At 44.6% G+C, this 24,758-nt stretch overlaps 1 protein-coding gene across 8 annotated transcripts in view; it reads left to right on the forward strand.

Moving 5' to 3' along the window:
• Window positions 1–24,758, forward strand: part of Frmd4a (FERM domain containing 4A) — a 590,169-nt gene that overhangs the window by 379,230 nt on the left and 186,181 nt on the right. The window contains exon 1 of one of the 8 annotated variants that reach the window (XM_051205875.1): window positions 1,781–1,957. The exons of the other annotated variants lie outside the window; for them this stretch is intronic. The gene's annotated coding sequence lies outside the window, so the exon portion shown is untranslated. Of the gene's footprint in view, window positions 1–1,780; window positions 1,958–24,758 lie in introns of those variants that run through there. 8 annotated transcript variants of the gene reach the window in all.

Raw genomic sequence — 24,758 nt, forward strand, 5'->3', positions numbered from 1 at the left:
AGAGAAACGTTACAGACTTGAACATTTGCTCAGTTTTGTGGTCAAAACATGTTGGAACTGGAACTAGCCTGCTTGCTTGCAAGTCAGTATTCCCCCTAGAATGTGTGAGGTCTTGAATTCAGTCCCCAGCACTAAAAGAAAAAATGGGGGGGTGGCAAAGAAGAATTAAAACTATATCTAACAGCCCCAGGAACACAGGAGGTGGCCTTGGTGGCATGTCAAAGAGTTGGTCCTAATGTTAGAACAAACCCTGAGGTCTCTAAAAGTTCTGAAACAAAATATGTTTCAAACCCAGTGTCCCATTCCTTAGGTTTGGATCTTCATATTAAGACCCCAAACACACACTCTTAATCCTATGGACCTAAAATGATACTGGTGGCCCTTAACGTAGATCCTCAACTCCCCCCTCCCCACACTCCACCCCAGCCTGCCAATAGTACCATAAAGGATCTCTTCTGTTGAGTGTAAGGTCTCCTGAACTGTGAGATTCTCACCAGTGGCCCTACAAGGACAATATGGATGTAATGTGAGAGACGATAGGATGTGAGCTGGGCATGTGGCTCACTGGTGGAGCTTTTGCCTAGCATACACAATGCCTAGGTTTCACCCCCCACATAGATGCAAGGATCTGTTGTCTTGGTAAAGTTCATGAGTCTTCATTACCTGGGGTAGCCTGGCAAAAATGGTGCAAGCCGTAGAATGTCTGCTTCCACTGGGGTAGGATGAAATCTCTCCTCTGGCCTGGAGGGTAAATGGATGCATCTTGAGAACCAAAGAGGTGGGGCAGGTTCTGAACAAAGATTGAAACAAGTAGTGTTTTGCTAAGTGGGTGCTTGTGCCACTTCTTTTATTTTATCAACTGTGTTTTGACAATTCGTGGTGGGGGAAGTGTCTAAAGCAATTTGAGCTCGTCAAGCAGTAAACATTTAGACATACAATGTGAATTGAGTTATTGTTCTTGTGAGTTTCTTTTCTTTCCTTTCTTTGAAAGGGAGCCTTACTGCCTCCTTTGCCTCCCCCAGGTCTCTTGAAATGGAAATCTCCCTCTCCTAGGGACATAGGGAATCCTTGACAATAGCCCTATGACTAGGTTATCTTATAGCAACCTCCATTCCCCAAGAGTTAAGGGGAGATTAACATTCAAGACAATTGTACTAGATTGAGGGGGGAGAGCTACGCCTCCAGCCATTGGATCTGCGTTCTCTGGCTTGCAGGGTAGGAGAGGGGCTCTTGTAGTGGGGTGGGTCTGGGTGGGTTTGGATATCTTGTAAAGAAATGAGTGTCCCCCAGATCACAATCATCCCCCTCGGCTTCTCCGCGCGCGTTTCAGATGCGCACAACCTCTCTGGTCTACGAGCTAACTTTAAGTCGCTTGCGGGTGCAGCTAGTAGCAGTGGGAAAGAAGCCAGAGACTGCTGCTCAGGGGGTGACTCGGGGTGTCCTTGGCTGGACCGGGCGCCAGGGAGGCAGAAGATCTCATTGTTGTCCTGGGATCCGGTGGCGATAGGAGGCCCCGCCAGTGGGCGCGCGCTCAGTCTCTGCTTTGCAAGGGATCGAAAGGCCACCCCGCCAGCTCCAGTGCCGGGCACCATGCGGCGGACCGGGCGCCGCGGGCAGCGGGCCCCCGCGCGGGAGAGGGGCGGGCTGGTGGCCGTGTGCCCTGGCGCTGGGCCAGGCGCGGCGTGAGCAGCGGTGCGAGCGGGCGATGGGCTGACGGAGCCCCGTGGCGGGCGCGGCGGGGACTGGGGTGGCGGCGGGGGCGGGGACGGGGACGGGCGCGCCAGCACCGGCGGGGCGGCTGCGGGCGCCGCGGAGGAGGCGGAGGCGGCGCCGGGCTCCCAGGCCGCCTGGTAGGCCAAGGGCCTGCGCCCGGGACAAATGGGAAGCTGCTTTCCGTGGACTAGCCTCTTACAACCCGAAGTTCCTGGGCTCCTTTAGAAGAGCAAAAAAATAAAAGGTAACGTGTCTTTGTTTCCTGGTCGCGGTGGCAGGGGGGCGATTGATGATGCTGTACTTCTGAACCCATTTTCCGGTGCTGGGCTGGGCAGCAGGGACCTGCCACTTCTTTTCTGGGGGCTTAGAGGCTTTTTTATTTCGCGTCTGTTACATTTTTAAAATGCAAGCCCCACGTGGGGCAAATACTATTCTACCAGCCCTTCCCCCTACACACACACACACACACACACACACACACACACACACACGTTCCTTTGGCATCACAACCCACACTCTGAATTTCCCATGGAGAAAGAAAGGGGTGTTTCTATAATACTCTCTCTCTCTCTCTCTCTCTCTCTCTCTCTCTCTCTCTCTCTATCTATCTATCTATCTGTGTGTGTGTGTGTTGTTGTTTAAGCTTTATTTATTCTCTGCAAGTGACAGGAGTGTCTGGTCCTTTGGAGAAGGTGGCAGGAGGCCGGGCAGCCTCAGCTGCTGGAGCCTGATGAGATAAACCGGCCTTTCCTTAAACCGGCCTTTCCTTTCCAGATGGCTGCAGAGAGAGAGAGAGTTTGATGCAGAGAAAATGGGAGCTAAGGACGGGAGAACAGGAGAGAGCCCCGTTAGTACCTGCTTCTTTAAAAATGGCTAAATGCGGCGCGGCGCGTTTGTATTGCAGGCAGCTGCCCAGATGTTGATGCACATTGGATTTAGAAAGGTCTCCCCAGCGCGCTGCTGCTCTTTGAAAGGCGTGTGGAACCAGCAACTCACTGCCTTTCTCTGGTCCCTTGCTTGTAGCAGAGTAACTGCTCAGTCAATTCAGACAAATTTTGCTAAATTTCCAAGGGATGGCTGTTCTAATAATAGCTCTAACCGTGGCTCCTTAATAGACATCCTCATTTTGAATGATGCGGCCGTGCCAGCTCTCTGGGAAATGCAGCTTGCTGAGAGCTGAGATCCAATTCCAATGCCGGGAAAGAACTCCCTGACCCCACCATGAATGGACCAGGCGTTGCCTCCCCTATGAATGGAACATCCCAACAGAGGCTGCCACTGCTACTATTGCTCCTGGCTTATTTCAGTTGGAATCCTCCCCGAATCTGATGAAAGGGATGCTCAGAAAATCTAGACAGGCACATTTCTAAATATAGGATGATCTCTGTTCAATTTTGGATTAATGGGTGCTTTTAACTATTGAGCTGCCTCTACCCCCACCTCAGCACTGGTTAAGCCTCATCCTTTTCCAAGCCTATTTGATTGATGTATGGGAAATCACCAGCCCGAAAGCCCAGGATGAGCTGCTGAGTTCATGCAAGGCAGTCACTACTGACTCTGAGGAAAGTACCTTTAGAGTTGGCTACAAACCCGTGTTCCTTAGACTTCATGAACTAGGATATGCATGCCAGCATCAAAACATAAAACAGAGCTGTATGCACGGGGCCTGGGGGGGGGGGAGGGAGGGCACATTTCATTGTTTCGTTTCTCTGGTCTTTAAATTGCATCAAACTCATTCATAAGCTGATGGCCCCTGAACATCAGATCCTCAGATCAGCAGAAATCTGATTTTAATTCTTTAACTGTTCCCTGTCTCTTACAAACACTAGTATCAGGAAATGGGCCAACTTATAGGTTGTCTTCTTCAGGCTGAGTGATCCACTCTGTTGCCTGTGAAGTTTCCAAAGCCCAACAGGAATCATGATCCTATGGCAATTAGACTAGACTGCATCTTATTCTTAGAAATCGCATAGCTTCCATTTATTTTAATGAGAGATGAGGTTTGGACATGGTGTGAATTCAGCAGTGTATGATTGTATGTAGTTGAGGAATATAAAATTGCCTCTAGGGAAGTGGGAAAGAAGTGAGGTCATATGTGAGAAGTTGTGTGTGTGTGGAGGTAATCTTCTATTCATTAATTTAAATTAAGCTCTTCTTGGATTAAAGAGGACTGGTTTTAGTAGACAATAAGATCAGTAAAATTCTTCCCTCTCTTCTGTTTTAACCAACTGTGGGCTGCTACTGCTGTTGCTGTATATTTTTTAGTATTGTCTTGAACTAATTTGATTAATAAGGCTTCTTTTTATGGCCCTGGGTCTCTTCGTAATTTTAGACATCGTTGACAAGTCCCCTGGTAGCCTGGCAGGTGGCTAGTGCCATTAGTATGATTTTGCCATTGGGGAAACTGAGTCCCCTTGAGGTTCAGCAAGTTTCTGGTTTCTTAATCCATGAGATTTATATGCCAGATGTGTATAGTAGTGATTTAATTGTCCCAGCAAAGTTAGAGCCCAAGGCCAAAGGAAAGATAAGAGATGAGACCTTGTCTAGGTCCTGGAGCTTTGGGGAAAGCTTTGTAGTAGGTAGGTAAATGTCAGGGGAAAGTCTCTTGAGTCAGTCTTGGCTTGTGGGTGAAAACATTGTCATTATTTTATGGTGGGAAAGAGAATTGGAAATTTCAAGTAATCTACTGAGGGGCTGGCCCAGGTGACTTTTGTCTTTAAGGAGCTGTGGGCTATAGGTTAGCCCTCCCCAAAGACAATGATTGTCTTTGCTTACTAAATACAGAACTTGTGCTCACATTGTTTATTCCGAAGTGCTGAAGTCCATCTTTTCTCAGGTATCTTGCAAACCACATTTTTTTTTCTTAAAATATATTCTTCAGTTTTGCTTCCTACTAATCTTCATTTTTTATATTTATTATTTTTTCTTATTTTACATATCGATCCCAGTTCCCTCACCCTAACCCCCCATTCCCCCCTGCCCCTCCTCCCATCCCATCCCCCCCCACACACACACACACTTCACAGAGAGGGTGATGCCTTCTAGGAGGGATCATTAAAATCTGTCAAGTCATTTGCAGGAGGGTCTAGGCCCTCCCTCCTGCCTCTAGGTTAAGGGAGTATCCCTCCATGAGGAATGTGCTCCTGAAGTCCTTTCATGCACCAGGGATGCATTCTGGTTCCCTTAGACTGCCCAGGCCTTCTAATTGAGACCCACATTTAGGGGGTTTGAGTTGGTACAATGCTGAGTTGGTACAATGGTTTCCAAGCTATCAGTCTGGGGGTCCATGAGCTCCCCCTTGTTCAGGTCAGCTGTCTCTGTGGGTTTCTGTAGACTGGTCTTGACCTCTTTTCTTATCACTCCTCCCTCTCTGCAACTGGATTCCAGGAGTTCAGCTCAGTGTTTGGCTGTGGGTGTCTGCTTCTGTTTCCATCAGCTACTAGATTAGGGCTCTATGATGGCATGTAAGTTAGTTATCAATCTCATTATCAGGGAAGGGCATTTATGGTAGCCTTTCCACTGTTGCTCAGATTGTTAGTTGGGGTCATCCCTGTAGGTCTCTGGATATTTTTCTAGAGTCACTTTTCTCCTTTTCTCTTAAAACCTATAGCGGCTCCCTCTATTACTTCTATTATGGTCTCTCTCTTTCTCTCTCTTTTCTCTCATTTTTCGTCTCCCCAACTCAATCCTCCTGGTCCCACATGTTCTCCTCTCCTCCCCTTCTCTTTCTCCTAACTCCCTCTCTACTCACTGCCCCCCCAGAAGATCTTGTTCCTTTCCCCTTCTGTGAGGGACCTTGTATGAATCTCTTAGGTTTCTCCTTGTATCCTAGTTCCTCTGACTGTGTGAATTATAGGCTGGTGATCCTTTGTTCTATGTCTAAAATCCATATATGAGTGAGTACATACCGTGTTCCTCTTTTTGTGACTGGGTTACCTCACTCAGGATGGTTTCTTCAAGTTTCATTCATTTGCCTGCAAATTTCAGGATTCCATTGTTTTTTTCTTCTGAGTAATACTCCATTGTGTAGATGTGCCATATCTTCATTAACCATTCTTCAGCTGAGGGACATCTAGGTTGCTTCCAGGTTCTTGCTATTACAAATAATGCTGCTATGAACATAGTTGAGCACATGTCTTTGTTGCATGGATGTGGATCATTTGGGTATATGCCTAAGAGTGGGATTGCCAGGTCCTGTGGTAAACTAAATCCCATTTTCCTGAGGAACTGCCATACTGATCTCCAAAATGGCTGTACAAAGCAAACCACATTCTTATCATTTACAAGTGTACGCAAACCCTTTTTGTATTTAAGGTAATATACACTAGATGACTGAGACTAGAAATTTACATTTTAAACATTACAGTGCTTCTGGTTCTTTAAGTTGAACTAAGAATCTGCTAACAGTTAACTAGTTTGGGAAGTTATCTTAAAACATGCTATACGCAGCATCAAAAAGTCTAAGTCTGGGCTCATCACCAACTTTTTCAGTGTCTCTGCCTCTCTGTCTGTCTGTCTGACCCCCTCTTTTCCTCCCCACATGCTTCCTTTAGTATTAGGGTTAAATCCAGGGCCTCTTTCATGCTAAACAACACCACAAAGTGCTAGGGATTCTGGGGAAAGTAACTACCACCCCCTTTCACTTTTTTCTTTTTTCTTTTTCAACGTAAGGTCTCACCAAGTTGCCCCAAGCTACTTTGAACTCATTCTGTTTAAGGCAAGCAGGCCTTGAACTAGCGGTCCTCCTGCCTCAGCTGCCAGGGTAGCTGGGATTGTGGGCCTTCACTGCTGGTCTGGATAATCCTTTTCTTTCCTCATTCTTCTTTCCTTTCCTCTTTCTTCCTTTCTTCTTGTCATGATCAAATAGATGTATTAGCAAACTTCTGCTAGAAACTCTCACTTAAGGTTTACTTGGAAACTATCCGAGCATCTCAATTGGAAATGAATTCTGGTACCCCATAGATGGACAGCAGATGGTATCTTCCAACACCTATTCAGCCTATATCCTAGAAACTTTCTTCTGTTTGTACTAAAGGAAAAAGAGAGAGACTAGCCTTCCTAACTTGCAGGCTCGTAGATAACAGGCCTACATTGCCTGTGACATCCATAGAATTCTCCTATGTGATTCATCCATCTCTCTACCTTGCCCATGTCTGTTGTGTGCTATGCTCTCTGAAGATATGGCTCTGTAAAGGGAGGTCTTCAGCAGGAACAGCAAGAGGAGGAATCAACTGTAAAGAGCTTTAGAAGCTTCTCTACCCTGGGCAACATAGTAGAGTCTTAGAGACTGAAGAGAGTGGCTACTAAAACCCCAGCTTGCTGGGAGAAGGAAGAGATTTGAGCGGTTTTATCTCTAGCAGTCATTCTAACCACAAGTATAATGAAGCACATTGAGAATGTTGTCCATTCTTGTTTTGCTTTTCCCCAGAATAGCTTACCTTAAGAGCCTTGCAGTGTCTCTGGGAGCTGTGGGCTGCGGTGTCCCTACTGCACAGAAAGGCCAGGTGGCTTCATTGCTCTCTTGGCCAAGAAGTTTTCTGAGTCAGCATAAACACAGATTGTCAAAACTCCTTTGAGTTCCTTAATTTGTCCACCACCACCCTTTTCTCTGCTCCTAGGCTTAGCATATCTATCTTTGACAAGGAGCCTGATCTTGAAGGAAGCCAGCATCGACTCCCAGAAGCATTGTCCTAGAACTACTGATAATAAGGCCTCTTTGACAGAAAATAAACAGGGCTGTTTGCTAACTGTTTATCAAAGGATGTGAGTCTGGGTCCCCGTGACTGTATGTCGTTTTGATTCTTAACGGTATTGGTAGAAACATGATATCTCCAAAGAAATGTTTACCTTGAAGATGGAAATTCCTGCTTAGGAATGCAAGTCACAGTTGATGACAAGTGAGCTATGGGTGACCTGCTTCAGCCAATGGCCTTATCACCACCAAATAATCAAATAAAAAAGATGAGCTGGTGGTCACAGTTTGAACTGAGTAAGTAATCTCCCCCACAGAAGCTGATTCTACATTAGAGCTGCCTAGCGTAGGATCGAGATGTAAGGAAGTGCCATTTCTCTCCTAGGTAGTTTTTTTATTGAAAGTGTGCCCCAGATGTTCATGATGTAAAAGGAATAGAAATTTGTTGGCCATGGTCAAGAACATTGGCAGGTCTGCCATAAGCTCTGAGTTTAACTCTGAACACATCTGCATGTTCCTTCTTGTTCCTATGTTTTAGTATGTATTCTCCAGTACATGGCTGTTACATATTCATGTGAGGCGGAGGGTGTAGGTTCATGTGTAGGTCAAAAGACATTCTCATTCCTCTGGTGCCACTCACTTTCTTTTTGATACAAGGCATTTTAATGCTCTGGAACTCACCAAGTAGGCCAGATTAGCACTAGCTGGTGAGCCTCAGTGTTCCTCCTTGTGTCTGTCTTCCTAGCCCCAGGAGTACAAGGTGTGCCATCTTGGTAGGCTTTTGGTTTTTGGCATACCTTTTGTTATGTAACATTGGGTACATGTGACCCAAGGCTGCTGATGGACACTTCATGGGTCCTTGATGAATAAGCAGAGCATGAAACTATGGTTTGTAGAGGCTTCATTAGAGACCTGAAAGATCCAGGGGGTGAAATAACATACAGCTTGTCAGGCTGTCTTAGTCTGCACTGTGGTATGGACCGTCTTTCTCAACTAGTAATATATCAGTATATCACCAGCCTCGGGTCCAGGAGTCATTGTTATGATGCAAGACACTAAGCTTTCAAACAATATGTTTTTGTTTGGGGAACAGCGTCTCATTCTGTAGCCCAGACTGGCCTTGGACTTGCTATGTAGCCTGGAGTGACCTCAGCTTCCAAGTGCTAGGCTTATAGGCATGAGCCACTGCACATTTTGTTTCTTTGTTTTTACATCCCAAAGTTTCACATCCCTCCCCTCTTCCCAGTTCCTCCACCACACCACACCATCCACTCCCCCTCTACTGTTTCTCTTCAGATACAGGCAGGCCTCCTATGTATATCATATATCATGCACTTTTTAAACAATATTTCCCCCCTTGAATCAGCTAATATTCCCCTTGTAACCTCATGCCACCAGAATTTGTCTGTTCTTTGTCCTTGCTGAATGAAGAAAGCATGAAAAAAGAAATGGTGTGTAATGGGGAGTTAGACTGATGCTGCATGGTGGCTAGTGGAAATAAGAATGGGCGCGTCTCCAGGCTGTGCCATTAATAATAATAAAATGCACAATTACGCTCTCCCCACACGCCTGTGAAGTGACTAATCCAAACTGGGGAACCCAAACAGTGGAGAGTCATCTGGATCTGAGTGACACACCTCCAAATAGCCGGGGGACACGGGCCTGGCTCGCCACTTCCCGGCTCCTCTGACTACCCCCGGTAAATATCCAATATTTACTTCTGTGTTGCTCGGAGAGGGAAAGCAGAACAGGGGGAGGCGGTGAGGACACGAAGCAGACTCAGAGCTGAGCACAATGTGAGGCAGTGTTCTGCCTTCTCAATCCCCTTTTATGGGGTCCGTTGAGTGTTTGGTAACAGAAGAACTATAGAGTGACCAGTGGCACAGATGTAGCCTGCAAGACTTGGCAAGAGGAAGGAGACATGTGCAGAAGGTGACAGCGCTGGGGAGGGGGGCGGGGGGACTGCTGGGTGCACGCAAGGCTCAGTGCAGCCTGCAAAGGGCATCTGCATGTGATCTGGAGAATCATCAAACATTTTGCCTACGGGGAATGTTAGCAATGGAATAAGTTATGGGAGATCATTTTTACCAGTGAGGAGATGTTCACAGCCATTGAGGGGCCTCCCTAGGGTCTCCTCTGCTGCAGCAAAGCAAGCATCCCTGCCTTGTGACAGATATTTGCATGATGCCGAATGGTGTGGCAAACACCTTGTATACTGTGACACCTTCTTTCCTGGGATTGGTTATGCAGCCAGCTCTCTCACCTTTTGGCTGTGAGAGGCATGATGAGATAATCCATCACTCCGAGATTCAGTAAGTGAAGAAGTCACATTCAGAGAATTACATGAGGCACCTGAGGTAACAAAGTATGCCAGAGTTTCAGAATAAGAAATGGAAGGGTTGGTGAGATGGGTCCTCTGGTAAAGGTGCTTGGCATCAATCCGGTAAACCTGCGTTCCATTCCTGGGACTCAAATTGAAAAGAGCAATGACTCCAATAATTCCCACGGGTCTGCTGACCTTCACATACATGCTGTGGCTTAGTGTGTACACATGCTTAAAATAAATAGGTAGATAAAGAAAGGAAACATTACATTTTTAAATAAGACATTTTGTCTATGAGCTACCCTCTTGACCTTGGAAGGCTCAACAATACTAACCTTGGAGAAATTTAGAACACAATGGTGTCTAAGAAGAAATGTAGGCCAAAACAAGTCGTCCATTTTCTTTCACAAGGCTGACTTGTCACAGAAAGTAGCACGGTAAGAACACCCATTAGCTGAGATAGCTGTAAAATCACCCCACCATCCAGAAAGAGCTGCAGTGGGAAAACACATGGCCTTAGCCATCATTGTTACTGGGAAAAGGGAAAGGCTTTTAAAGAGAGGTAGTTAACAGTGGACCCAGTGCTGTGTGGGGGCATGAGGGTGAATAACCAGGGGATAAGGAGAGAGCCTGAGGCTATGTCTGGCTCTCGGTACTTTAGGAAGCATAAAAATTAAGGACAGAGGAAAAAAAAAAGATGATTTGGACTTTGGGTCAATGGGTTGCAGCCCCTTACTTACCTTTATAAAATTCTTCAGTTCTCAAAATGATCAGAAAGCTCATAGACCTTTTATCTTGGAAAAAAATGTAGAGTAAAATTGAAAACAGTGAAGATTATATCAACTAGTAGTGTTGGCTACTACTTATTATCAAAAGGGAAAACTCTAGTTATATATAGGCCTGCATGATGACTCAGTAGGTAAGGCCACTTTGGACCCAGACGAGCTAAAAGACCAGGACTGACTCTGACCTCCACATGTATGATGTGGCACATATGTACCCCCACACAAAACAAACAAATAATACATTTTGACATTTAACAAGTGAACAGCTAAACTATTGAGTTAATATCAAAATCCATCTTACAGTCTGAGAGTACTGGATACTTTTTGGAGCTTCCACTCCCATCCCTGAATTGCCAAAAGCACTCAGTCACACTAAAGATCCTAGGATAGTATCTCTGCAACATAAGAGTTCAATATGCCAGTTTACCTAATATTTAATAAAGTGTTCTGCACACTTATCCTTCTGGGTAAATGAGAAGTAAAATGTATGAGAATGAGCAATGCCCTGCTTTCTGGTGACCAATTAACTAAATGCACATGGGTGGCAGACTAGAAGTGTTAAACACATGCACCAATGGGAAGTGTTTATAAAAATTCTATCTTCATGCTTCCAAGACTAGACTATATTTGAGGGACAACTTGTGGCTATCTTTTTGCCTAGACAGGGTGGAACATGTCTGTTATTTCATGGAGAAATTATAAGCCGGTATTTATGTGTAGTTCCTTCCTTTCTTTATTGTGGAAAATACAGTTTGTGTAGTCCACAACAATTTGGTTTTTCTCCCTTCCTGTTGCCAAGGCTGTAGTTTAGTCAGTAGAGATCCCAAACTATTTTAGTGCCGAGTTCTACAACTTCCAACTTGGAAAGAGAGCCAAATATTCAGAGAATAATACCCCCAAAACACAGTCCTTTGTTTCTCATGTAGCTAGAGTATTTTCTTCTTGCCAATAGAAATGACCACACTCCAAGAGGAGGAGCAAAAATTCAGCTGGAAAACTCTGTGAGTTGTAGGTTTTATACTGTGATGGCTTTGGGCTTTATATTGGCCATGGGATAAAACGGCTGCGTGTGAGCGGCATCTTTGTAGGAAGAGTGGAATGGATGTGCCCAGGGTCCTGCAGTCCCTGGGAGAGTTGGAAGGTGAAGATGCCAGCAGCCAGGCCTTCCCATCTGATCCTGTTACATGGGGCCATTTGTCTGTCGAACCAGCTTTCTCGTGGCTGCTTCTGGGTGTTGCAGGTTGTCAGTTTCTGCCATGTTCTCTTCCCACCACCCTTGGACGGTGTTCCAGAGTTCAACAGATCTCAGCTGCCGTTCTCTTTGTTACTGGGAGCGCCACCTGTGGTTTTCTGATTACTCGTCTTCCTCTTCCTCCTGAGGCTTTAAAATCATTGTCCTGTGATGGCTGACTCAGCAGTCTGCCTCCCCACTTCCTCTTGGTTGCACAGTCTGGACTCAGCTCCCCAACACGCTGATCCTCCATTTGTCAGCCCAGTCTCTTCAAGCAAGGTATCTGCTCCCACAATCTTGTCTCAGGACCCCTCTCTCCTGAGTCATTATAAAACCATCACAGTCCATCCATTCACCATATCCCTGACCCAGCCTCGGTCACCCACAGTCACATAGACCCTCTCCTCTGCTCCCTGACTTCCTCCCATCTGTGTTCCCGTAGACCAAGTTCCTGAGCACAAAACAAAAGGCCCGTCACACAGTCCAGCAGCTTATTTCTTCACCTTCCTTTCTCCCATTGTCTTACACACACACACACACACACACACACACACACACACACACACACACACAGCCTTGCTTCTGACCTTGGACTTAACCCTTTGCCCAAAACATACTGCATATTCTTTAGCTGATGCTTCCAATAGGACCCCCTCCTAATCGTCTAAGTCGCTGCTTCTTTTGTGTGTACAGGTTTGTGTGTGTGTTCAGGTACACGTGCACATGTAAGCACACACATATGGAGAGCAGAGGTCAGTCTTTGGGTGTCACTCCTCAGAAGTCATCCATCTTGATTGCTGAGACAGGGTCTAGGCCTGACCTGTAGCTGGCTGGCCAGGAAGCCCAGCCCTCCTCTTTCACTCCCCCCTCCCCAGCACAGGAATTGCAAGCCTGCACCACCATGCCCAGCTCTTCATGGGTGCTGAGGATTGAACTCGGATCTCCACGCTTGTGTGCCACAGGCTTTAGCTAATGTGCTGCCTCCTCAGCCTCCATAGTTTCTTGAATATATGTATCAATATAGTGTTGCAGAAATTCTGGCAATAATAAGAGCTTTCAGAATGCTGTACGGCCAAAGATGAAATGAGACTCAAATGCCCAGTGAAAATGTGTTTCTGCTAGTCTATGTTACATCATTCAGTTTCACTGCACCTTTGGCTCTAGACCTGCAAGAGCACTTTGTGCTGTGCATGTCATCACACTACACACTGCCAGCCAAGGCTGCCGGAACACCTGAGCTCAGATGCAAGATTGTTACATGGATTGGGGGTGTGGATAAGGATAGAATTTCCAACCATTTCTGAAATGACTCTAAACATGCCTTCTGCTAATTGTACTACATATTTATGTGAAGTGATATTCTCAGCATTGACCGTTACAAGTTCAAACCATCTAAAAAGACCAAAGATGTTCTTTCCCTACAGCAGCAAATAGCCAGAATTTAGCTGTCTGTATATGTATTTAATATATAAAAATAAACAAGCACATCCACCTCATTAGTATGCAAATGCTGTTATCTGTAATAAGTGGTAAAATTGTGTATATCCCACAGAATTTTTTGAAACACGTTTTAGATTTAATGTCAGTACATGTTTTGTGTATGTGTGTGCATGCATGCACACGTGTGCACATGCCCAGGGCCATGTAAAATTTTCTCAGACAAAATGAGTCCTGAGTGGAAAGAGTTTACGATGCCCTGCTCTAAGCAGTTGGGTTCCCTCCCTTTCCCTACTAAAGCTTTGTCCTGGGCCATGGTGCCCCAGCAGAATCTCTTAAGTTTCAGTGTCACCCACCTGTGGCTTTTGTTTGTCTGTTCTTTAGTTTGTTTTCCTGGGAGAGGGTGGTACCCATGTGCCACTTCTGTGAGGGTCAGAGGAGAACTTGCCTGAGTCTGTTCTCTACTTCCACCATGGGAGTTCTGAGGACCCAACTCAGGATAGTAAGGGCCTTCACCCACTGCACCATCTTGCCAGTGCCCACCCATGGCTTTTAAAGGCAGGGATCATATCTGTCTTGTAGTTGATTCTGCAGCACCCACTACTATTCTTGGCATTTGCTAAATGCTCAAAAGTAAATAAGACCTCACAATGTAGGTTCCCATTTCTTTACTTGTTTGTTTTATATCTTATTTACTGTTTCCTCCCCAGGCTCAGTGTCTAACATGATAGTCAACTCCCTTTCCTGCCATGCATCACACCCTTCTCCACATGACACTCTGTCAGAGGATTGTACATTAGATTGGTGTGGTACCAATAACCTTTCAATGAAAGGAATAGCCTAATATACCTGGGAAGATGGTAGAAAACCCCTGAGACCCACAAAGGCATGCACTCTTGAGTTCAGTCAGCTACCCAACACAGACTTGGTACATTTCAGTAGGGTGTCAGAGACAACACATTTGCCCTGGGGGGGGGGCTTGTGACCAAAGAAGAGGAAGAGGCAGGCAATAAACATAATAAATGAACAAATTATATAGGATGCTGAGGGTAGCAAATGCCATGGAGATGGATAAAGCAGTTGGAAAGAAATGTGAATAGAGTATCCTTTTATTTTATCTTAGAAGTGCAGTGTACACATGTGTATAGGTGGATATGCACACATTGTGGAGGTGGAGAGCTATGCATTACATGTGCATGCATGTTTCTGTAGAGGCCTGAGGTCACCATCAAGTTAACATGACAGAGCCATCTTCCAAACCTTATACTGCAATTAACAAAAGAGTTGGGACTAGAAGGTGGTATCGCTCTTTTCTAGTGTGGTGAGGCCCTGGGTTCAATGGAGGCAGATGTGTGACCTCAGGGAACTGCAAGGGTCTGAGTGTGTCAGAGGAGAGTGAATGAAGGGTAGGGAAGCTCCTGCACTGGAGGACAGTGAAGAGCTAGGGAACCCCTGGTCTCACTGAGGGGCTGGTTTGGGTAATCCTAGTGTGAGGAAAGGCATGGTAGAGGGAGGCTGTAGACCCAGATTTTGCGACCTGTAAAGTTTATGCCATTTAACATGCTGAGGGAGTAGTTTATATGTGATTCCATGATGCTTGGGTGGTGCACAACTGTACCTAACATTTGGGAAGTGGAGGCAGAAGGGTCGTGAGTTCAAAGCCATCTTGGGCTACATTAAAGAGTTACAGGCTGCCCTGTGCTACATAGCAAGGTCTTGTCTAAAGGGGGGGGGGCATACACATGAGTTAGCTCAACTGTTCAATTCTCCTGAATATGAAATATGACAGTGTTTAGGGGGAACGTATATTGTTTGAAAACCTGTTAATTTTCTAAAGGATATAGCACTTTGTTGCAATGTGCTATTATGTAAATGTGAATTAAGCCCCACCTTTCTGTTGGTCTCTTTTTGATATGTAAAAGGACTGTCTCTAACTCTCAAGTCTCCTGGAGTTGTTGGCTTATAAACTGTATAAATTTAAAGTATACTGCTGGAAGTTGGGTACATACTTTCTTTTTCAGACAAGCGAGGTGTCACTGTGCTGTGCAGGCTGAACTTGAACTCACTATGGAAAATTATGATATGTGCCTATGAAAACATTATCACCACCAAGAACTGCAGCTTCAGGGCCAGTGAGGTCACTCAGTGGGTAAAGGTGCTTGCTGCCAAGCCTGATGAGCTAAGTTTGATTCCTAGGAGCCATGTGATGGAAAGGAGAAAACTGATTCTGCCATCCCCAGATGCACCATGGCAGGTACATTTATCACACACACACATAGAGAGAGAGAGAGAGAGAGAGAGAGAGAGAGAGAGAGAGAGAGAGAGAGAGAGAGAGAGAGAGGGAAGGAGGGAGGGGGGAGGGGGAACACACACAGAGAGAAAGAGAGACAGAGACAGAGAAATCTCAGCTTCGTACTTCTAATCAGTTTTAATTTTCCTCCTTTTATTCATTGTTTTTATTAGCATACACACTAATGGGTTTCCTTGTGGCATCTTTATACATATCTACCACTGTGCCATGTTTATATTATATACATTCATCCATTACCTTCTCTTGTCTCTTCTTCCCCTAAACCAGTCATCTTAGTTGGGAATCTTTTGTGTTTTAAGCTCCATGCTAAGAACTAGGAAATATGTGAGACAGTAGTCATTATCCTGCCACCCACGTTTGTCCTTTTGTCCTGGCTGAAAATCTGGCCCTCCTGATATCACTGTCAAATCCTAAATCCTAGCCTCTTGTACAGTTTTTTTGTTTTTTGTTTGCTCATGAACACAGTGTGTTTGGATATTCAATGGCTCTGAGTGACACATGGTAAACTATTTTAAATCAAACACAGCAAAGAAACCCTGTCATGTTTTAAACAGCTCTGATCTGGGGGAAAACTGCATCTCTTGTCTCTCCTTGCATGGGAAGAGCCCAAACAGTAGGTAACTTGCAGGCCCTTTTTCTGCATGTCATCAACATAATTACCTCCTGCGGGAAACTTTGAGAAACCATCCAGTATCCAATTAGAATTTTTGATTTGAATAACAGATACAGTGTAATGTCTTTATTTCTGCAACTGCAGCCTAATGCTATGTGCCCTGCACAGCCTCAGCACTCCTGATTGGTGTGGCAATTGCTGTTGAAGGCCCTGTATTATTTCCAGTAACAGCAGTACTACCTGGAGCCTGCAGACCTAGGAGTAAGAACTAATGGGCTCTTGTCCTCTCCCCTCTCCCTTTCTCTCTCTGTCTCTCTCTCGCTCCCTCTCTCTCTCTGTCTCTGTACCCCCATCCTCGTTCATCACTCCCACTGCTAAATGGTGATTAGTGACAGTGGGGAGTCTCTGGGACTTTCATCTTAGAGCTGGTGAGACTCAATCAGGAGCCCAGAAGCAGGTCTAGGGTAGGGTGCTAACCAGGGCAAGCAGCCAGTGTGGAAACCTCCCTGAAGATGAATGGAGGGGGCAGTCTGCCAGCATAGCTCAGTGAAAGCAAGAAGCCCCTGCCAATGGCATTCTAGTGGAATCTGTTCCAAAGAACTCCGTTATGTAAACACCCAGGCAGCAGGCTCTAGTCCAGATGGACTGCCCTGTACAGATGTCAGAGTAGCTGTTAAAACTTCCCTTGATGTAAGCACCGTGCCTTCCCAATCTCCCCTTGTGCTTTTTGGTGGCTCTGGGGCTGGCTTTCTAACGTCTCGACTTGGGGCCCTGGGACCATCCTACAGAAGGGGTACTTGGGAGTTCTGGAACACTGGAAACTTAATACAATGATAAGTGTTGCTGAGGTTGTCCATGGTTCATGCCATATATAGCAGGACTTGGCACCCAAGTTCTCAGGTCCCCTGCATCAGACTCCTCAGACAGGACTGCTTGTAGTGTCGTATACCTCTAGCAGGTGGCCTGGTGACTCATAGCAAGTCTTTGGTATTTTCTCCTCTGTGCTTTAAGAGTCACTATGTCCCCATTAGAATTTGCACAGTGTACAGCTGGTCTATAATAATATTCCCTGCCTTACACCTTGAGTGGGACAATGGAGGGTATAATATATAAAGAAAGCCATTCCCAAACCATCTCACCCATGAGGCAAGCTGTGCCACCAGCCATGAATGGCAGCTGATACTGATTCTGCTTAATGTTCAGTGTTAGGTACCTTTCTTATGGGTGCTATGGGGATACCTGGCATGGACAACTGAAGAGAATACCATCTAGGACATATCATCATGACAGATGGGGGGGGGTACGTCCATGACACAGATAGCTTTTTCTTCTTATGAGTGTGGACTAAAGAGTGTGGACCAGGAAACAGAAGTGGGCAGAACTGTAGCTACTCCAACCCCAACCGGCACCTCCCACCACTCTGGCACACTCATTAGTGACCTACTTCCTCTAATTAGGTTCTTTTTCCTAAAGGCACCACAACCTCCCCCCTGTCCCTGCCCCCCCCCCCAGTGAGCACTATGATCTGGGGACCAATTATTCAAAGACAGGGGCTTGTGAGAGGTATTTTACACGAAGACTTTAGTGTGAAATGATATGGGCATGTGGACTACAAAGAATATACATGTTCCCAAACCTGAGTTTAGGGTTGTTTCTTCAGGAAAGGGAAATTCAAACCTAGCTCAACAAATGCAGATTCCAACCTGTAAATCCTCTATACCATTGTCCTTTAATCAACATATAAAGAGATAGACAATTTAAGTGTGTATTTACTAAGTTATGCAAAAATACTTAGTGTCTATAATGGCAGTTATATTTTTATTACAGGCACACACATACTGTCATTTTAATACCAATAAAATAGGCTACAACCATGAAAACTTGTTGTTATATGAGACCCACAGTTGTAAAATAGTGCAATATGACTTCCATGGATCACCATATAATGAAAAATAAGTTTAAATGCAAACAAAAATGAAAGATTGACTTAAATATTGAAGTAAATTCATATGACCAACATGTCCTTAGGATCTGGGGATATTGAACATATGAGTGTCCCACCCAAACAACTGCAATGCATGTAAATGTTCAACACAAAATAAAAAAATAAAATAGCTTTTTTTCCCCCCTTTGTTCCTTTTGGTGCTGGAGACTCTAACTCATGGCCCTTTGTATGTTAAGCAGGTGTTCTGTTCTCTAGCATCACACCCAGCCACAATATTATTTTCTATTTTGTGAGATAAGATCTTAGGTAGCCTAGAGGAGCCTTGAACTCACGGTGACAACCTTCACCTTCTGGTCAGTCTGTCCTCCCTTCTTATAGGCCAAGGCTGTCGGCATGAACCACCAAGGCCCGTGTATGTGGTGCTGCAGTCATGAATGTTGGGCGATCATTACATTACATTTTAAATAGAGGATATTTGATTGCACTCTTGTACACAGGATATTGAAAATTTAAAAAAAAAATCTAGGGAGAATATATGTGTTCAAGCCTATTAGCCTGATGTGTCACTTTCTTAAAAAAAAAAAAATCAGCCTTTGTGCATAGTAAATAAATGTTATATCTCACCCAACTGGATGTACTACTATGGGAAACAACAGGTTCAGAGATCACCTATTAAAATGAATACATTTTCTTGAAAATCTTGCTTATGCCTGTGCACAAATACACATCTTGTCCATCACAGCTTATCAAAGAGGAGGGAGGGCAATCTTAGGGGTCTTGTGTGGCACCTTCCCTGAGCTCAGTAACCCTTTCTATAACCCCCCTGCCTTTTTGTCTCTCCTTGTCCCTTGTGACTATAGGACAACCCATTCCATCTTGAACAGTGATGTTTGTTTAGAAAACTGTCCTTTTATTGAATCTGAATGTATCTTCTGGAACTTCTACCCACTGATTGCATTTCTATCCCACCAACGAAATGGTTTTTTTCCTGCATATCAAAGTAGGAGAATCTCTCCTTATTACCAGGGACGGCTCTGTTTTGTATCTGTTGTCTCCCTGCAGAGCCTTTCCATGAACACAGGAATGCTTCATAGGAAGATAGTCGATTACTGATCATCCTACTCTATAGCCTTTGATATTAAGGCTGTGTATATATATTTTCCCATCAGTCCTGGGAAGATTCAGTCTTTGGACCTGTTACTCTTTCTTGGACTAACCCCAGTTTATTTTCTTTTTCTTTCTTTTTTCTTGCATAAAACATCTTGCCTGGAATTAGACAGAGTCAAGAAATGTTTTGACTATACTGAAGTATAAAAATGCCTTCTAATTCCCTTATTCCCAATGAACTGTTTTTGGACCCAAAGTAGAGAAAACATGATACCCAACTTCAACACTCTAAAGCTACATGGAGCCCTCCTTGATAGCTGCAAATTTGATGAGCCTGCCTTCTGTGTTTCTTTACAAACTGCTGAGGAAAAACAGACCATTGAAGAAAGGCAGCCTATGTTTTAGTATTGATTTGCCATTTTCTAAGTGTGTGTTTGTGATTAGATACTAAGCCTCAAGTGTTTGCAAGTTGGACCCTGCCCCCTTCCAGACTGTCCTCATTTTTACATCAGTTAAGATAAAATTGATTTGGAAACAGTGTTCTGTGATTCCTTGCAATCTTGTAAGTATTTTCACCATCCTTCCATTCTCCAACTCCTGGCTGTAGCTCTTTCTGCCCCTCCCAGTATTGTTGTATTCAAATCACAATTTGGCTCATTTCGTTTGTTCTTAGAGAAATTTAAGAAATAATCTGATACATAAGCTTTGTTTTCATTATATTGTGTTGCACTTTGTTTGTATATAATATGGTTAGGGTTTTATATTGTAGTTGTTGGGAACCAGCAGTCTGCTGACCCTGCCCCCAACGATGGGCCGGATGCTCATGGCCATGTCTTCTCTACTTCATGACTTACCTGGCTGCTCAAGCTTTGCCTGGCTGCCAGGGAACTCAGTTATGCATGCACAAGTTTCCCTTTTAAAGCAAGCGCCAAGTGCACCTCTCTCTCTTGCCTTCTCTCTCTCTCTTTCTCTCACTCTCTCTTTCCCCCTCTCCCTCTCTCCCTCCCCCCCTCCCTCCCTCCCTCTCTCTCTCTCTCTCTCTCTCTCTCTCGCTCTTTCTCTCTCTCTCTTGCTCTTTCTTTTCTCTCTCTCTCTTGCTCTTTTTCTTTTCTCTCTCTCTCCTGCTTTTGGCTGGCCACCAGCTACCCCCCCCTTTCTCTCCCCTCTCTCAATAAACTCCACGTGGGTGCTGAGTCTTGTGTTTGTGTTTCATAGGCAATAGTCGTATCAAAAGAACAACAGTAGTGCATACTGTCTCAGAATTCACAGATATTCTCCTGCCTTTGCCTCCCAAATGCTACGATTATAGGCATGAACCAATACACCTGGCTTTTTAAATTTTTAACTTAGCCATCTGGGACTTATCCTTGGGGACCGTGGCATGGCATGCTTATTATATTCTTTTCATAGTGAGTCTCCCATGTCCTTTCTTTATGAGAATAGAGAAACAAATCAGGAACTGAACTGTTCCGAGTTCTTCTGTAAACAAATGTCTGCTTGTTGCAAATGGGAACAATGGGGACTCCATCCATTTGCAGCCTGCCTTGCTTTGAGCATGCCTTGAGGAGCTCCCACTGTCCTTTGATTTCTTGTTTTAAATATCTCTATCCTTGCAAAAATGTGTTCTGGGCTTTAAATCTTCCCCAGAGATTATGTGATGATCCTGTTGCTCTTCCAAGTTGTACCCTAGCTTTGGGGGTTCTCCATGAAGATTCCCTGTGTTCTTGAATGTAGCAGTCTCTGCTTTCTTGTTTAATTTGTTTCCTTCTGTCACATACCACCTTTTTACTTTTAGAAATCTGGATCCTTTATAAATGAAGTCTCTTTAGATCCATAGAATCAGCTTTATCTCCTTTTATTCAACCTTACCTTTTTCTTGGCTAGTTAAAACTGTCTTTCTGGAGGCTGCAGTCCTGGTCTGACTCCCCTTTTCAACTCTAAATAGTCATCTAAACAAAAGGATAGGTAGATATGTGTGTTTTCCTTTGGGGGAGGGACCCCTCTTCAGCCTGAAAACAACAATACACTCCTCTACTAAGATCCTGAAGCCAGAACTTGTGTGTCAAGGGAGACTTATTAATTTCTTCCATCGTTCTTTAAGGAGAGCATGGAGTGTTCTGAACATATAAACATTCTCTCTCTCTCTCTCTCTCTCTCTCAATTTTTTTTAAATTTAATCTAGAAGCAATCTTATTTTACATATCAATCCCAGTTCTCTCTCCCTTACATCCTCCCTTCTCCCATGCCCCTCCCCCCATCCCGTGTTCTGTACCTTTTAGGGTTTACACCTCATTCAGGCATCCTTGAACATCTATAAGGGCATATGTACTGTAAGGAATGCATGTATGTACATGTATGTGGATACTATCATTAATAACTCTTTGGGTATGTTTGCATGTGTGTAAGAAGAACACCTGAACATCCTCCCTCCCCCACTCCTGTGTCTTGGTGTTCTTTTTGTTTGGTTGGTTTTTGTTTTTTTTTTTTGGGTTTTGGGTTTTGGTTTTTCATGACAGGGTTTCTTTGTGGCTTTGGAGGCTGTCCTGGAACTAGCTCTTGTAGACCAGTTTGTCTTGGTGTACTTAAATAGATTCTCTTCAGCTAACTCTAACATTATTTTTCTTTGTATTAGTATACGTGTGTGAATTTGTATCTGTTCATATATGTACAGGTATACTACACATACAGTTTGCTCCTGGAAATAGGTACACATTCATGTGAAGGTCAGAGAATAGCAGTCCCTCCCGTTTGCAGGACAGAAGCAGTGTCAGAACCCGAATGGGTCAACCCAGTTAGAATTCTGTGGGTGTCCAGCTGGTCAGAGTGGCAGTAAAAAGATGCTGCTGCCCATTAGGAGCCTAGAGACCTTCTTTGTGTCTGTCCATCATTCTACAGATGCCAGTTTTTGCTCTGAACTCTTAAGTCAGGATCCAGGTACTTAGCATCAGTCCCAGCTCACACTGAGATCATCTGGCTCTCCCAGTGTCTGTCCCTTCCTGATTCTTTCAAGGTGCTGGCTGACAAATGTAGGGATAACAGCTCTCCACCTTGGTCCTTGGCTCCATGTGGACTGTGCAAATGTTAACCTTCCATATTTGAGATACATCTTCCCAACATCTGTGCTACAAGCCTGGCCTCTCCCACTTGTGATGTTTTGTTGGGAAGTGAAGCATGTCCTTTCTTCCCCACATCCTGAAATGTCAAGTCAGGGAATGTTGTAGAATGTTGTCCTCCAAGATTAATAGCCATTATCATCTTAGTCAGAACCACCTTGACTACCTGGAAGATACCTTCAAGGTTGGACTGTTGACCTTTGTTAGAAGGGGGTGAGGAGGGACATTATACCCCAATCTGAGACCTCATCTGCTCTGTCCTTCACATCCATGCCAGCTGTACACAATTCTACCCAGCTACAAGTGCTCTAGTGGTTTACTGGTCTCAGGGAGTAGCAGAGGATTTGTGGAAGCTTAACTAAGTAGGCAACACTATCTCCACAACTATGAGCAAGTCACCATCCATGTTGAAGCAAGGGTTATCAGTGTGTCAGCTATTTGGGGGTCACTCATACTCCTATAAGTAACCCTCAACCATGCCTTGTAAGTGAGCCCAATAAACTCATTGATTCACTGAGGTGGATTTTGGTAGACTCATACCTTGGTCCATCCTTGATACTGTATATGGGTTGAGTGGGCATTTGGTTCTTCTGCCAAGGAAAAGTTCATCACACAATAGATATACTCATCTGTAAGATCCCTGCAGAGCCATCTGCTGGGCCTGTCACCTTTTTCTTGTCTGGATCGATGAGTCATCTTCTAAACCTTAGGCCAAGACACTGACTTTCTGTGTTTCTAACCCATCTCTGTTGCAAAGTCTAAGATGCCTGGGTTCCTAGGCTTAAGCTGAGCACGTTTTAGTGTTTGGGCCCAATGGTGGGGTTAAAATAAAGACTATTAGTGTTTCACATCCCAGCAGGATCATGTAGACAGGATTACCTGTTAGAAATTGAGGCTTCAATTCACACATGCCTCTGAGAAATTATTCTCACCTCAAACATAGCAGCCTCAAGCTGTCCCTGTGGCCTGAATGTGGCCCAAGACCACAGGTCTTCTTTTCTACATTACCAGAAAACAAACAAACAAACAAAACAAAATAAAACAAAAACTTTTTGTTTCCTGCTTCAAACAAATAAAGATTCAGAGGGTAGGGATGCCCTTAGGATAGACTTGCTGGAGATCCTTGGGGATACCCTGTCCCTATTTATAAGCTCCTCCCATGCAAATGTGCAGAATGTTTGCAATTGCTAATTGAACTTGGATGTCACACTAACCCTTCTAATAGAGCCACTCAGGAACTTCCACCTGGGCTGTATGAACTGCAGCTGTGTTCTGCAGCCATGGGCCTCCAGGGCTCACCTGGGTGTGCTCTTCTAGATCCAGAGCATTATATAAAGACGGAGGCAGCACAGCCTGAGAGAGGCCAGAGCAAACTAGGGACAAGGTCAGTCTCTCTGAATGAGTGCTCTGATGGTCAGCAGTTGTGTTATCTTTCTTTCCTCTTTCTCACTTTAATATGCTAATTCTTTTATTATATGTGTGTGTGCACGTGTACATGAAGTTGTACATGTCATATATAGGTGTAATACATCCCTTTCTGGTATCCTTCTTTAAAACCCCACATCACCCCACCACCACCCTTCTGCACGGCATGCTGTTTGGCTCTAAGGTCCTATAAATGTAGTTAATCTCAGTTTGAGTTGGGTCTAGGTCCTTGGTCTTTCCCAATGAATTTGAATTCCCCAATGCATTGATGCCAGAAGTCTTCATCTATCTCTCTTCACATTTCCTTGAAATAGCATCTCTAGCTCACTGATCCCACTAGGCTAGCTGGTCAATAAGCTACAGGGGTCCATCTGTCTCTTCTCCAGTAGCACTTTGGTGACTGGAGCTCACCACTTGCTGGGCTCTTGATATAGGTAGGCTCTGTGGATCTGAACTCAACATCCTGGTGCTTGTGGGGTCAGGAGCTTTACCAACTAAGCTGTCTCCTCAGATCCAAAATACTGATACTTTTTAAAAGTGAACTTAAATTCAGATAAGGGATAGTTCTAATACAAAATGGACATTGTTTCTTCTTTTACCCTAAGAACTATGAGCAAAGGGACTTTTTGTCCACTGCGGTCACCTATTTCCATTGTGCATGCTTAACAGTGGGAGGAGTATTTCTAACACACTAAACTGCCTAAGTCCTTTGCCATCTGCTTGTTCCCTGTCAGCTGGCCTTGCATGAGTTGCTGTGTGTTGCATGCATTGATCGCCTCATGGCTGGGAGAAGCTCACTGGTTATTGAGATTTTTGTAACCTTTCAACCTTTGGATTCCTAATTCAGTCTTTGGGTCCTTTCTTTTTCCAAGGAGGAAACTAGTAGAGAGAGAGTGATGGGAGGTGATGCTTTTAAGGTGACTCAGAAAGCTGAATCTCCAACTGTGATTTGTGTTGGGAAGTTGTAGTCATGTACTTGGAATTTCCTTCAGAGCCAGCAAACAGCCTGGGTCAAAGGTCAGATTGTGAGGTAATGTTGTAATGCATCCGGCATCCTTACAGC

Source organism: Phodopus roborovskii, unplaced genomic scaffold (assembly GCF_943737965.1).
Source record: "Phodopus roborovskii unplaced genomic scaffold, PHOROB, whole genome shotgun sequence".
NCBI lineage: Eukaryota > Metazoa > Chordata > Mammalia > Rodentia > Cricetidae > Phodopus > Phodopus roborovskii.